Genomic DNA, 13992 nt, shown 5'->3' on the forward strand with positions numbered 1-13992 from the left:
TAGAAGCTGAAATAGAGATATTCATAGAGGATCTCCTGCCAAAAAAACCCACCCAAACCCCAAAAAAAGAAGACTTTATCTAATGTCTTTACCAACTTTTCTCTATTTTTATCAACTCTATCAATATTAAGGGCACTCTCAGGTGCACCATCTCATTTCCAGCTTCCTCTTCCCCTAAAATTCCTGTCGGAGATTCAATGAATAAAACCAAACAGGAATAAAAATAACGGGGAAAAAAAAAATCTTCTTTTCATGGCTACAAAGCCTGCCCTGGGATGTGTTGGTCAGCTGGAGCTGTCAGAAGGGCTGGAGGAATTATCTGCTATTATCTGCCGAGTAAACACCAGCACAAAGTGAAAACTGATGCCGTGGCATTTTTGTCTTTTTTTTTTTTTTTTTTCTAATGCAACAGGCATGGCCCTCAAAAACCTGAATATTGGAGCCAAATGTTCTGCCATGGCCCTATACAATGGCCCTCTTTGACAATAGCTCAGTCCTGAGGTTGTTATGAAATCCAGGCTATTTTGGGAGGGCCCTATTGTTCCTGTTTTTATGCGCTGCAGACTCGCGTCTCGGAAAACATGGAATTCATTGCAGGAGCTGTCGGTGCTGCTGGAAAAGCTGGAGGTTTGCCCCCCTCCCCACTGAGAGGGGAGAAGTGTTCTCCTGCCATCCAGAGCCCTGGGGACAGCTGGAATCCATAGGGAAGCACCAGCATTCCTGTGGGAAGGAGGAGCAGTGAGAGCTGCCAAGCAGAGCTGATGTTCAGCACATCACCCTTTTTTATAACAACTTTTAGGAGCACCCATGCCTGTCCTGGAGGTATCTCCCCTTCTTTGTTACTTCTCAGAGCAACATCTCATTTAGCACTGAAGGAGGATAAAAACCAGTAAATATCCAGCTGGTGGAAGTCTTTAATTTCCTGAGATAAGGTGGTTTTGTCCCATTGATGAAGCTGACTCATTGGTGCCATTATATAGGAGGGGTTGCTGTGTCTCTTCTGCTCTCTGATGGCCTGATTCTGCCCTTTTTTCTCTCCTAGAAGACAAGGCCATGCCATTAAAATTAATAACATGATGCATGTGGCAGTAAGAGGAACATGAGCTATTTGTGTGCTCTCCGTGTCACGGGTTCACTTCTACCCTTATTTCACCATGAAAATTAAGATCTTCAGTGAGAAGGGACTGCAAAGCCAAGTTTTAACGTTTTTCAAAAATAGTTGGGCATTTCCCATGGGTTTCCTCTTTCCTGCAGGAGCCCCCTGTCCCTGGGCTTGTCCATACCCCCAAAATGCCCATGTTTTGTCTTGCTCTCCCTGTGCAGCCCCATTCCTGACTCCACAGCTGCATCATCTCCTCAGATCACCTTTGATCCTCAACAAAATGTCATTCATGCTGTAGTATTGCCTGATTTCAGTTAATAATTCCAGGTAAATCGATGATCTGGTGATGAATTCAGTTATCTGTATGGTAATTCTACCCTTGGCCTGTTCTAGAGAGAAAACCTAACACTCAGGGATTTTATGGGGTTATGAGAAGTAGAGAACACCAAGAGGAAAAGAGTATTTTCCCCTTGCCTGGTTTTACTAGTGGACCCTGTGGAGACTGATGTTAATATTTTGGATGTTTGTTAATATTCTGGATCGTGATGAGGCTCTGGACTAGTCAAGTGATTTCTTCTGTTCTGTGCCATTATACTCTAAAAAAGTATATCAATATTCAACCCTACAAAATAACTAGCAAAATTTATTTGAACCCATTGAGATGACTAAAAGAAACTCCTTTCTTTAGTATTTTGGTTTTATTTTTTTCCTTTTTCTTGTGTGTTTCTAAATAATTCCTGGCTTTTCAAAACTCATTCTGTGCTTATAGAGACATCCTTCCCAAAAATTGGGGACTTGTAATCAGACTGACAAGTGGACTGAGGGCTGGCAGAGCGACCCACGAGGTCTTGCAAGCTTAGTTGTGGTTCCACAGGAGGAAAACCTTCCATTGTTTCATTCTTTGCTTTTGGTCACCGTTCCCAAATGTCACAGCAGAGCTGGGAGTTCTCCTAGCCCACGGAAACTGTGGGTTTGTGCATCCTCATGCAGTTTTCCTGAAGTTACTGTAAGTTTGGACTGTCAGCCTTTCCCTGCTGAGATCGATCCGAGCAAATTTAGAGCCGTCGAAGCTCATTAAATATTTATTGATGTTTGTTGCATGCGTTTTTTTTTTTCCCCTTTCTCCCCATTTAAACCAATTCCGAGTTTGTGCCCTGAATGCAGATCAGCAAATGAGGAGGGATGAGGAGCCTGCAGACAAACGATGCTGGTGCACTGGTTCCTGCTACTCCTTTCATCCTTCCATTTTTTGGGGGGGCAGAATAAAGTGACAGGCAGCCCAGAAGTGGTTCATGAATTAGGGACAGCATGTGGAGAGTGGAGCACACAGGAAGAAATGCTTGTTTTCCAGTGTTTATGTCTAAACTGAGCACAGGTGGAAGGAGCTGGACTGGCAGCTCCTGGGAAGCACAATATGTTCCCACATGCAGCCCAGCATGGCAGTAGCAGGATCCAGGAGGGAACTCCCCCAGGCTCATCTGCGGGGTTCCTGCGCTGCTGGTGGGCAGGGATGTGCTCCCAGTTCTGTTTCAGCTCAGTCCTGGGCTCTGAGCTCGACTGCTGAGTGATTTCAGGCCTGACAGCAGCTTGATGTGCTGACATGGATGGGTTTGCACATGTGCTCCACCTTTGCTCTCCACTCATGTGCTCCATCCTTAAGAGAAACCATAAAGGACTCGTGGGCTTACCTGGAATGAATCAGGGAGGTTCTGCTGCAGGAAAACTGAGCTACTTGGTGCTGGCTGAGCATCAAGCCCAGAGAAATGTAAGTGTGTGGTTTATCTGTTTTGTAAAATTGCCTGAGCAATGGCTTGCTTTGGAAGCTCACCAGCCTTCCCAGCCTAAATTTGGAGTGCTTTCATGTGCCAAAGCAGTTCTAGCTGAAGGACCGTGCAGCATCTCCCAGGCAATGTTCCCATCCTCTATTGACTGAAACGGTGTAGCCCCTGTTGTTTAAAATGCAGCTGCAATCTGCAACAGCAGAGCATTTTACCTCCACTCTGAGTGCTTTGTTCTCCAAGGAAAACCTTTTTCTTCTCTCCCCCAGGCCCCCAACCCAGCATTTAAACCCAAGTAGGCAAAGCCTCGAGGGTCCCTGCCTATATCTAATCATGGGAACTATTGCTTAGTATTGATATTGCCTTATTAAAGCAATTAGCCAAGCATTTCAGAAGCTTGTTAATGCTTCTAGAGTGACTTCTAATGAGGGATAATGATAACAAGCATGGAAGGTCTCTGGTGAACTTTAGATAATGATGTAAATCTGAGAAAGGTCAATGGTATTTGTGGATTCAATGATGGCCATCCCATTTCCGTTCATTACCTAGTTCAGCTTTTATTTTCCCTTCCCAGGCCATTTACATCTGCAGGAACATGTTCCTTATCCAATCTAGAGCCCCACCACTTGATTCACAGATTGACTTAGCCATGAAATAAATGATGCTGAGCCTTAGTGCTCCTTGTAACGAGCTCAAGTCTAGACAAGAACAAATCAATTAGCAGAAGGAAAGCAGAAACAACAGGAGGCACTACACAATGACAATGTTTGCATTTACATGGCAAAACATTTGCCCAGAAGGTCCCAAAGCAGGCACACCACAAGGAACATTGGATGTGCAAAGGATGATGCCAGAGGGAAGTGAGATCAAGCAGGCATAGAAAGGTGGTACAGAGGGGGGCAAGAAATGGAGCTGGGAAGTTCAGGTGTGACAGCAAGGTCTGAAGCAGTCATACCTGAACTTCTGATTAACTTTTATACAAATATTAAATGTCTATATTGCTATTAAGTAGGCATTTGCTGGCTTAGAAATATCGCTGATGGATATCCTGTGTGTCCCTGTGCCTGCTCAGGGACTGTGACCCTGATCCACAGCCCACAGGAGTCAGTGCAACACTGACTTCACCCAGGAGGGCTTTCCAAAGGGGTATAAAATCCTGGGAGAGCTTGGAAAGGTTGCAGAGGTCACACCAGACCCTGCCTCAGTGCAGGATGACACATGAGGTTTTGGAGGCAGACAGGAAGGCAGAGCGTAGCAAGAGGAAGGGAATTTCCACCCTGTGACAGGGTGTGATTCTGATATGAACTCTGCTTTTCTAAAGAGCCCCAGAAGCAGTTTGAGGGGTAAAACAAGTGTGTCTCAGTGATAGACCCAAAGAGCTGTCTATTTAGGAGAAAGGATGGAGAGAGATGGCTTGATTACTCCGTGCTGGCACTCCACTGGTACATTCATGAGATACCAAAAGGCCATTTAATCTACTAGAGATAAGCATAAAAGCCTATTACCAAGCCAGGCAAATTCAAAATGGAAATAAAGTGCACCTTTTTTTTTTTTTTTTTCCCCCCTAAAGTGAGGGGAAAGAAACTCAGCAGTGGCTCAATAAACAGCCTCTTGCAGTTGGTGAGGGACTCCAGAGCACCAGCAGGTGTGAATGGCCTGGCCCAGCCTCACCTGCAGGCTCCCCCCAGCTCTATTTCAGCTCAGATATGAGCCCAAAAATTCACCTTATTTTCTGTGTGCAGCTGCCCTGCTCTCCCTGACCTGTAGGCTGTTTTTTCCCAGGTTGATCCTGGACATTCCAGCATCACCTGGATGATCCCCTGGAGCACAAACTGCATCCTTGCTGGTGAGGCTCCCCTTGATTCCCCCCCTGTGCCTCAGTCTCCCCCTCTGCTCAGCAGCCCCAATTCTGCTGGAATTCCTGACCTGCCAGATGCTGTTATGAGGATTAATAATTAACAATGAGATTTTTAAATCTGGGCTGACTCTCCAGAGTTCAGAGACTTGTTCCGGGCTCGTACAGAAATCAAAGGAGGCAGAAGGCAATTGTAAATCATTTTTCAGGAAGTAGTTTCATGCCTTTGGTGGAAAGATGTATAAAAGGGAAATGTATTAAACAGAATGGTTTCCATTCACACATTCTTCACTAATATTTTGAGCCTGTAGATCACCTTCTGATTATTAAGTGCAAATATTTGCTCTTTGTTTATTATTCTGCGTCTTTTTAAGGTTGAAGAGGAAGGGAAGGAGGAGAGGGGCAGATGGGAATTATTAAAGAGGTAAATAAAAGGCCAGTCATCACATGAATCACTCCATTCCCCAGTCTGGAAAGATCCCCAAGCTGGTGAACCCCTTTCCTTGAGCACTGGAGTGGAGGGAGCCAATGTCAGGATGTGTTTGCTGCAGGACCAGGCTCTTCATCTTCATCTGCCCCTAATTTTTAAACTTTTTAGCTGCAAATTCCTGCTTGTTTGGGTAGCACTGAGCGTGGTACACGACCTGACTGAGTTTCATGATGTAGGGCAAGAGAGAGAACGTTTTTTGGGAAATAATTAATGTTACAGTAGGCTGGGAGCTGAGGGAAGCCAAGCCAGCAGAGCTCACTGTAAAAAATGAGACAGTTCCAGTGCTTAAGAGAAGAAAGTTGGAGGGGGAGATGCAGAAATTAAGTGACTTGCCCAGGGTGATTCATTTGGTCAGGATAAAAACCTTGCTGGAACCCTGTTCCTTGGGCTCCCACAACCTTCCCAGGTATATTATTTTTTTTGCTTCCTCAGGAGCCTCCCCCACTCCTGCCTTCATCTGAAATTCCTTTCTTGACTGATTCATTTGAATTTATCACAGCCAGAGTTTGTCTGAATATCTGCACTATTTATATATATATATGTATATGCCCACTATATACATACATACACCATATAATTAGAACTTCAGAAGTGCTTGCTTAAAAGAGCCCCCCAAACCAACCCAAAATAACCCACAAAACCCACACAGCATCGCCACAGAGCATCTGTTGTCTTCTCCCTAAGTTTCTCCCTGAAGAATGTATGAAGAACAAGAGTTGCTTCATGGTTTGGATGAAATTATGTATCTTTATTAGGTTCCTCTTCTCGGGAAACAATTTATTAGACACAAGAATGTTATGTTATACTACCTCCTCCTTTTTGCCTGGGAATTTACAGTCCACACACTGCACCAGCACATAAATCCAGTTTTATTTCTCAATTTATTCACCTGGAACTAAGTGGATTAAATCTTTTTTTTTTTTTTTTTTTTTTTTTAAAGGAGACCAGCCCTCCATTTTCAACCAGAACCACTGCAAATAATGATTAGGCAGTCAAATTAGAGGTGGCTGTGAGGTTGCTTTCTGCACAAACTTTTATGCTCGGTGAGCTGATTTTTGAAATTTATTTTATTTTTTTTTTTTACTTTTCCTGGTGCAAAACTTACCTTTAATGACCCTCTCTCCCCTTAATAAACCCGGATTGATTAGAATTTGGCTTCGAGAGATGAAAGGACTCTGCAATTATCTACTTGTACATGCCCTTCAGTAAACTACCTTGTCTCCCCCTTTCTACCTCCCCTTCTTAAGAAGACTTTCCCAGGTCCCTCTTGGCTGCGGTTGAACGATGTTGGCTCATGTCCATGCTGCAACAAAGACCTGGCATTCCAGCTGTCTGCTTCTAATCTCCAGTGTCAGCTCTTGTTAATGTTTCAGCATGAAATCAGAGGGGGCAAAGCTGCATGGAATATTAAAACCATGATCAGAATTCCACTGAAATGCTGATAGTCTGCGAGCGCCATTAGGAGGGGCCGTCAAATCACTGTCTTGCATTAAATAAAAAAAAAAAAGAAAGGAAAAAAAAGAAAAGATTTCCATCGCTGGGAAGTACAATCAGTGAATCACTGGGCTCAAATTAGCATTTTTTCAATTGGGGATCGAAGTTGATTTATTGTTCTACACAACATTAATGTAACTGTGTGCTTGACCTGTTAAGGCAGCTAATTTTTCATTTAAATGGCTTCTCTCTCTCCCTATGCAAAAAGGTTGTAATCATATTTCAACTTTGCAAAGTGAGCAGGAAAGTGCTGGACTGTTTCAAAATTGTCTTAAGGAGTCTCCCTCTCTCCCCTCCCTCCCTCTCTCCCTTCCCCCTCCCTTATGCCTGGTGGTCAAGGGCAAGCAGGTTTTTGTTGTTTTTCTTTTTTTTTTTTTTTTAAAAAAAAGCTGTCTCAAGTAATAAGCTTAATTGTCATTTGACTTGAGCTATTTTACACCACTTTGACCATGTAGAAAAACATCTGAGTGGGTGTAAATATCACAGCCCCAAGCCCTGCAACGGGAGCTTAGTGTACAGGGAGGGTCTGTCCCATTAACAATCTCAGGGTTTGCATAAAAAAAGGAGGTTTTTTTGCCTTCCACGTTTAATTTTCTCGCTGTCCCGAGTAACCAGTTGCTGGATATGACTGCAGACATCTTGTATGTTCTGTAGGTATTAAAAAACCCTAAAAACCCCTTGAATTCAGAATTAAGGACCGAGCAATGTGACCAGTACAAAGCTGGGTACAGAACGAGCAGTGCTGGTTTCAATCGACTTTGTGCTGTGCTAGACATGGAAAGAGTTGTAGTTTTCCAGTGAAGTTTGTTTTGCAGATGAAAATGATGATTTACTGGAAGTGAAGCTGCCTGTGGGAAAGTGTTGCTGATGAGTCTGAAGCAAAGCGTGGCTGGGCAGGAGCAGATCTGCTTCTCCCTGCTCCGAAGGGCCGCTTGGTTTTGCAAACGTAATTTGTAGTTTGGAAAAGAGAAGGGTGGGTTTTTAAAAGGCAGGAATCCAATCTGTGTGTGGAAACCTGCTGAGGTTTCTCCCTCTCTGAGGAGGGTGAGGAGGGTGAGGAGGTGGGGGTTTGAGGTCTCCATCGACGGCAGGATGGGATCCCATTTCCCACCTGACTCCAGAGTGTTTCCTGCTCAATGTGTCTCCTTCAAATCCCCATCATTTCCAACTGTTGCTGCCTTGTCCTCCAGCACCCCAACCTGGGAAAAACCTCAGTAGGAGCTGACATTCTCCAGATGACAATACAGAGCACCCCGGTGCCTCCTCCCTGGCTAAGTGAAGATAATATACATTTCCAATTAGTGGCACACATTCTAGTCATGTTCTCTTTTTACTCCCTAACTATCTTTGTTTTGCTAAAAAGCTGGTCGGTCATTAATGAAATCCTGCAGTTCTGCTAATCCTGGGTACAATGCAGCTTTTCTCCAGCAAGCTATCCCTGACATAAAACTACAGTTACCCAAAGCTCCCCACCACATTAAGATTCGTTGTCATTTGCCTTTCATTACATACCTGATGTAGCACAGTAGCAGTCAAATGTCCTTGGCAGGCAAAGCAAAGTATTTAATTGTATTAGTTTCCGCTTGCTCCGCCTTAGGAACAATTTTTTTTTTTTTTTTTTAATAACTTGGGAGGGAAGAGAAAAAAAAAACACAAAAAAAAAAATCCAACAAAAAAAACCCAGAGAGAAAAAAAATTACTGTATCATGGAAACTTATACTTTCTGCTTGGATGTAAATGTAATTATACTTTTCCAAGCAATTTTGCAACCCCCCTCCCCAGCAGCACTGTATTGCCAGTGCCATATGAAATGCCTCTCCGTGGAGGAGAACAATGAGGCATTCATCAAAGGGAACTAGTGATTAGATGTTTTTCATTTTCAGAACTTTAAGAGATAAATAGGGGCCCTGTTCCTCCATTTGATGTACAGTACTGCTGGGATTCAATTAATCTCTTCTGATAAATACCAAATTTCTGCAATATTATTTCGGAAGAAAGAGTGTCACACAGAAGGTTGAGCTCAAGCCCTCAGAACACGGGGGCTGGTTTTCAAGAAAGAAATATATTAAAGAAGGCTGGGATGACCATGGGGCCTGGAACAGGGATAAGAAGCTGTACAACCCTACCCCTGAACAGCCTTGCTTTTTCCCAATGTTTCCCTCCAAAAAAAGGATATTGGATAGAATAAGGAGCAAAACATTAAATCTCTATCTTATATTTTAGCAGATCTGACTTTCCTGTGGAATTAGTGAGTCTCTTGGTGTGTTTGTGCCCAATTCTGTTAAACTTAATAATCTTTTTCTTCATCAAGATGCCAGGGATGGTGTTTTTTTAAACTCTTTTGAAATGCTCAAGTCCTACAGGGTTAAGCAGCGCAGAGTTCTCTGCAGGTAAATGAAATTATTGTGTTTAACTTCTCCACTCTCCATTTGAATATGCAGAATTGCAACCAGAGGGAGGGATCACTGGCTGCTCTATGACCTATGAAAAAGGAGTTGCTGCTTTCAGCCCTCAGGGCGCGGTGCAGGTTGTGTGTGTCTGTGTTCCGAAAGCTGTCCCTGCAATTGATAATAATTTCACCCACCTATTCCCATCGACAATTTTATTAATAAGATCAATGGCTGGACAGGCCTCAGAGTCTGAACGTGCCATCTTGTCATTGCTGGAGTAAATGAAGGGCATTGATGGAACAGGGCAGGGGAGGCTCTTGCTGAGGGACGTGATCGGTGGGTGGACCAAGAAAATAGGTCAGGTTTGATCAATACTCCTGCTTTAGGGAGTACTGAATCTACTTATATAAATGGACCAGCTCAATTAAAAAAAAAAATAACCTGGGTACCTATCAGGCCCAATTTAGGCTCGAGTTAAGGAAGGGACAACCCCGCTCCTGGCAGTGACGCTGGAGTGGAGAGGCAGCTCAGTGAAGGTGATGCCCATCAGAGAGGCTCCTGGCTGCTGTCACAGGGTTTTCAGGTGGATGTATGAGCTGCTGTAGCCCTATGGGGGGATTTAAACAGTTTCAAGTCCAGCTCAGCACAATCCCAAACTTGTAATGTAGTGTGTGATATCACATTTTAATAAATCTGCCCTAAATTGCCATGACCCCTCCTGGATCTGTTTGTGGGTTCTCTCACGGTCACGTTTCACTGCTAGAATTTATAATCTGTCTTTGCTCGTGATTATTCTGCACTCAAACTCTTCGGTTTGCTTTGCTGCAGCATGAGCAGCCATTTCTTTGGGGTGGCACATGCTGCACTGCAAAACTGAAGGACTTAACAAATGGTGTTCATTAAGGGTTTCATCCTCCTCCCATTTACCTCTTTGGAAAACCTGCCACTGGTTTTAACAGAGCAGAGCCAGAGACTGATCAAACACAACTTTAGCACTGAGGACAACACAGGGATTTATGGCCAAATGCTGCAGTTGGTTTCCAGAGCACCATGGAAAAATCAGGGGACGAGTGGCAGCTGTACCTCGGAAATGAGAAATGTTTTTTGGCACAAATCTTCATCTTTGTGTTTTAAAGATGCAACAGCTCCTTTGTAGTCTCCAGGATTGATGTCGGGCTTGTTGGGGTCAATAGGGATCTCTCAAATGATTTCAAGGGCTTTGGATCAAATCTAAAGCCAAGCTGCTCATAAAAAGTCAAGGACTAGACATAGATTTGGGGAGGGACAGGGAGGTCATTCGGTTAAAAAAAGTGGATTTTCTGAATTTCTGCTGGTTTTATCAGGTGCTTTCTGAATGCAGCTCAGCTTGTATTATCTGCAAGATTTTATGTCACTGCAGTATCTCAAGCTGCACCGATAACAGGATCTCACAATGTATTCTTAACACAAAACATGTAGAGAGTTTTGGAAGGTTTAGTCTCCGGATTAACTGAGTGGAAAATGTCTTTCATTGTAGCTACAGATGGCCCACAACACAGGGGAGGAATCTGCAGAAAAAAATCAGAACCTCTTTGTCTTTGCAACTTCATTAGGTTTTCCAAAGCTCTGAGCAAGATTGTTCATAAAATGAGAGGGGAGCTGGAGAATTATTATTTTTCATACTCCCTCATTTGTTTTCATCTCGTGTTTTCCCTAACAGAAAACATTGAATGCATTTCTCATTTTAAAAATATGAATGTGGGGGGAGAAATTCGAGCCTTATGTGGGGTTTTTTTATATATATATAGGAGAAGTTAATACTTGAAGGAAATCCAGGAAGCCACCTTGCGAATAAAATGAAAATATTACAAACCCAGCTCTGGACTTCAGCAATTTGAGGATATTTGATTTCTGATTTGTTTTGGTGTTTCTCCACGAGGTTTTCCCCCTCCATTCCATGAGGAATTTGATTCCTGATGTGCTGGGGTGAGGTGGCTGCATATCTGGAGTCACGGGAATTCGCGCTCCCCTCTGACGAGTCATGCTTCGTTATGACTATCATCCAAATCAAAATAGCAACCTTTTTTGCTGACTGTATTGCTAATCCCATGGAGGCTGGAGGGAGAGGTGGGTGGGTGGGCAGAGAGAAAGCATAGCAGGGATGGTGTCACTGGGTTGGGAACAGGATATCTCCCTGTGTAAGATTAAGTTATCAAATTAAGGTCTAGTGCCGTGATCAAGAAAGTCAATGCTCCATATGATATAATTTCCAATCTGGGCCAATTTTGCCTTTGATAGAGAGCCATCTGTGTGTATAATTCTGTCCAGGTTGAAGTGGAGCCCTTGATGCTGATGGGATCAGCACCAGATATGTGTATCTAAGCACCATCCTCAGGTCTTGTGAATAACATTACTGAGCTCTCCAGGGTGAATTTCATCTCATTTTTCAAGCCCTTACAGTAAAAAGCTCACAGCTCCATGACAGAACATTTACCAGTGAGGAGACATCTCTGCTTTGTGGGAAAATGAAAAACTAGCCCAGCCAGCAGTTGCAAAGGAAATCTGTAGCCTGCACTTGTAGCACATTAATAACATGACTGGTGACCTTTCTGGAGACAAGAAATGCGTGGAATTGATTGTCCTACCCAGGAGCTGTGCAGAGCTATAGATCTGTTATTTTCAGCCCAATCTTTGTTGTGGTCACATCTTTGGCCAGTGCAGGCTCAGTGTGGGTATAGTTTAGTCTGGTTCAATCCAAATACAGCTGAGGAACGAGAACAATGCCTTGCTATGGCTGCCAAAGGTGCAGCTGCTGGTGGCCATGCTGGAGCTTCTGCACTGCAGAGCTTCTCCTAAAGGAAAGTTTAAAGTCTCTGTTGTCCTTGAAGCTGAAGAATCTCACTTTTCTATTTTTTTTTTTAAATTTATATATACACACACAGATACATAGACATAGATGTGATTTTTTTTTTTTTTGTTATGACCTGGGAGAATGATGATAATGTGTTTTGTGTTTTGGTTACTTCATACTTTATTAGGGAGTAAAGATCCCAGAGTCCAGTGTCCTCCTTTATTTGGAATTAATCCCAAGGTTATCTCCATGGTTCACTGCTGTGAAAACCTGGAAGTCCCAGGTCTGAGACAACCCCTTGGGTCAGATTAACTGGTGGGACTCTCCAGCCTGAGAGTTGGAGTTTTCAGCAGCTCTCCAGGGTTATCCTTGGACATCAGAAAGGCTTCCCTGGGTTATGTCACATCTGCAGAAAACTCAACTACTTTCCCTTTAAATATTGCTTTATCTGCCCGCTGTTACAAACTTCCATTGCAGCAGGACGACCAGGAAGGTCAATTTAAGGAGCCTGAAGCCTCGCAGGTAATTTTCCAGTTGGGTTTCCTGCGTGAGGGGCAGGGAGTTGTCTGGTACCCAGGAGTGGGCTGGGTGTCTGCTTCCTGCAAGTGTCCAGGAGTAACACACAGAATCCATTAGAGAGATGCCTAATCATCTTAACCTGTCAGATCCAAACCACCCTCTTTTAAGAGCCAATTTGTTTTTCTGCCAGATCAATGTTCTTATCTGTAATTGCACAGGCCATGAATGGCACCCAATAACCAGTTAATATGCAGTTCCATTCCACAGCAGGGTGGGGAGCAGGGAAATGTCTTAATTTAAACATTTATTGTACAACTGTGAAAATGTCCTAAGTGAAATTAATTGAAGCTCGGGGAGAATAACTTATAAATCACCTTGTCTGGCTTGCATAAAATGATATAAGGATATGCTGAAGCCTTATGATGGGGCTCTGTGGAGCTGGAGAAAGCTTTAACCCCGAGGTTACTGCTGTTATTCTGGCTCCAAGATGGAAGAAATCTGACTCCCACAGGTTATGTGGTAAAGGGAGGGCTGATCTAATTAATAATAAGCCACCAAATTTTACTGTCGCTCCTCTCTGTCACCAATTGTGGCAGGCAATTTGAACACCATCAGCCATTCGGCCCTGAGACTTCAGCAGCACTTTGGAAAAAGGGGGTAATAATCCTGTCAGGCTGGGCTTTTCACAGTACCAACACCACCAGGAAGGGGAAAAAAACAACCCTAGTGATGTTAGCAGGGTTGGATATAAACAGGAGTGGCTAAAAAACAAGCTGGAAATTAGGAAGGCTGGTGGGCAATCTGAAGAGCACGTGAAGATGCAAACAGAGAATTTATTGATTCTCGAGGAGCAGTGAAGGAAAGAGTTGTCACACTCGAGGAAGGTTAGAAGGACACTTAAAGGGAAAGAATAACACTGCAGAGAAATAAAAGCCATATCTACCTGTTAACCCTTAGGAGGAAGCACTGAGGCAGGGGTGGAGCTCTGAGCTGCAAGGGCCAGCAGAAGCACAAACCTGTGGTTGGTGAAAGGCGCGGCTGAGCTATCGACAGGGGCAAAAAGTGATAATCCTGCTCAAAACCTGCTGCTCCACGGGAAAGCCTGCAAAGGCTGCCCCTTTGGAGATGTTCATCCTGCACACTGAGAACCAGCAAGGCTTAATTAAGCACTGGGAGGAAGTGGTTATTGGAAATAGATTTCAGGAGCAACTACTGGGTGTGACACAGGTGAACCAGCGCAGCTCCTGCCTCTGTAAAATTCATGTCTCTACAACAGACACTTGGGTGCAGGTCAACAAAGTGGTGACTAAAGGAGAACTGGTTGACATAAATTATATAGACATGCAGAAAGTGTTGGGACAAAGTCCCTGGCAAGGGGGTACTGAGGAAGCCAAGGGCTGACTGGTAAAGCACTGCTGTGGTTTAGATGGGAGTAATAAGTCCCTCCTATCCCCACATGCCCTGCAAGATGGAAGGAATTATTCCTCTTTTACCACAGTAAAAAATCACTGCTGTGCCCAGCTGCTTAAATATA

Source organism: Myiozetetes cayanensis, unplaced genomic scaffold, assembly GCF_022539395.1.
Source record: "Myiozetetes cayanensis isolate MyiCay16 unplaced genomic scaffold, myiCay2020 scf29, whole genome shotgun sequence".
NCBI lineage: Eukaryota > Metazoa > Chordata > Aves > Passeriformes > Tyrannidae > Myiozetetes > Myiozetetes cayanensis.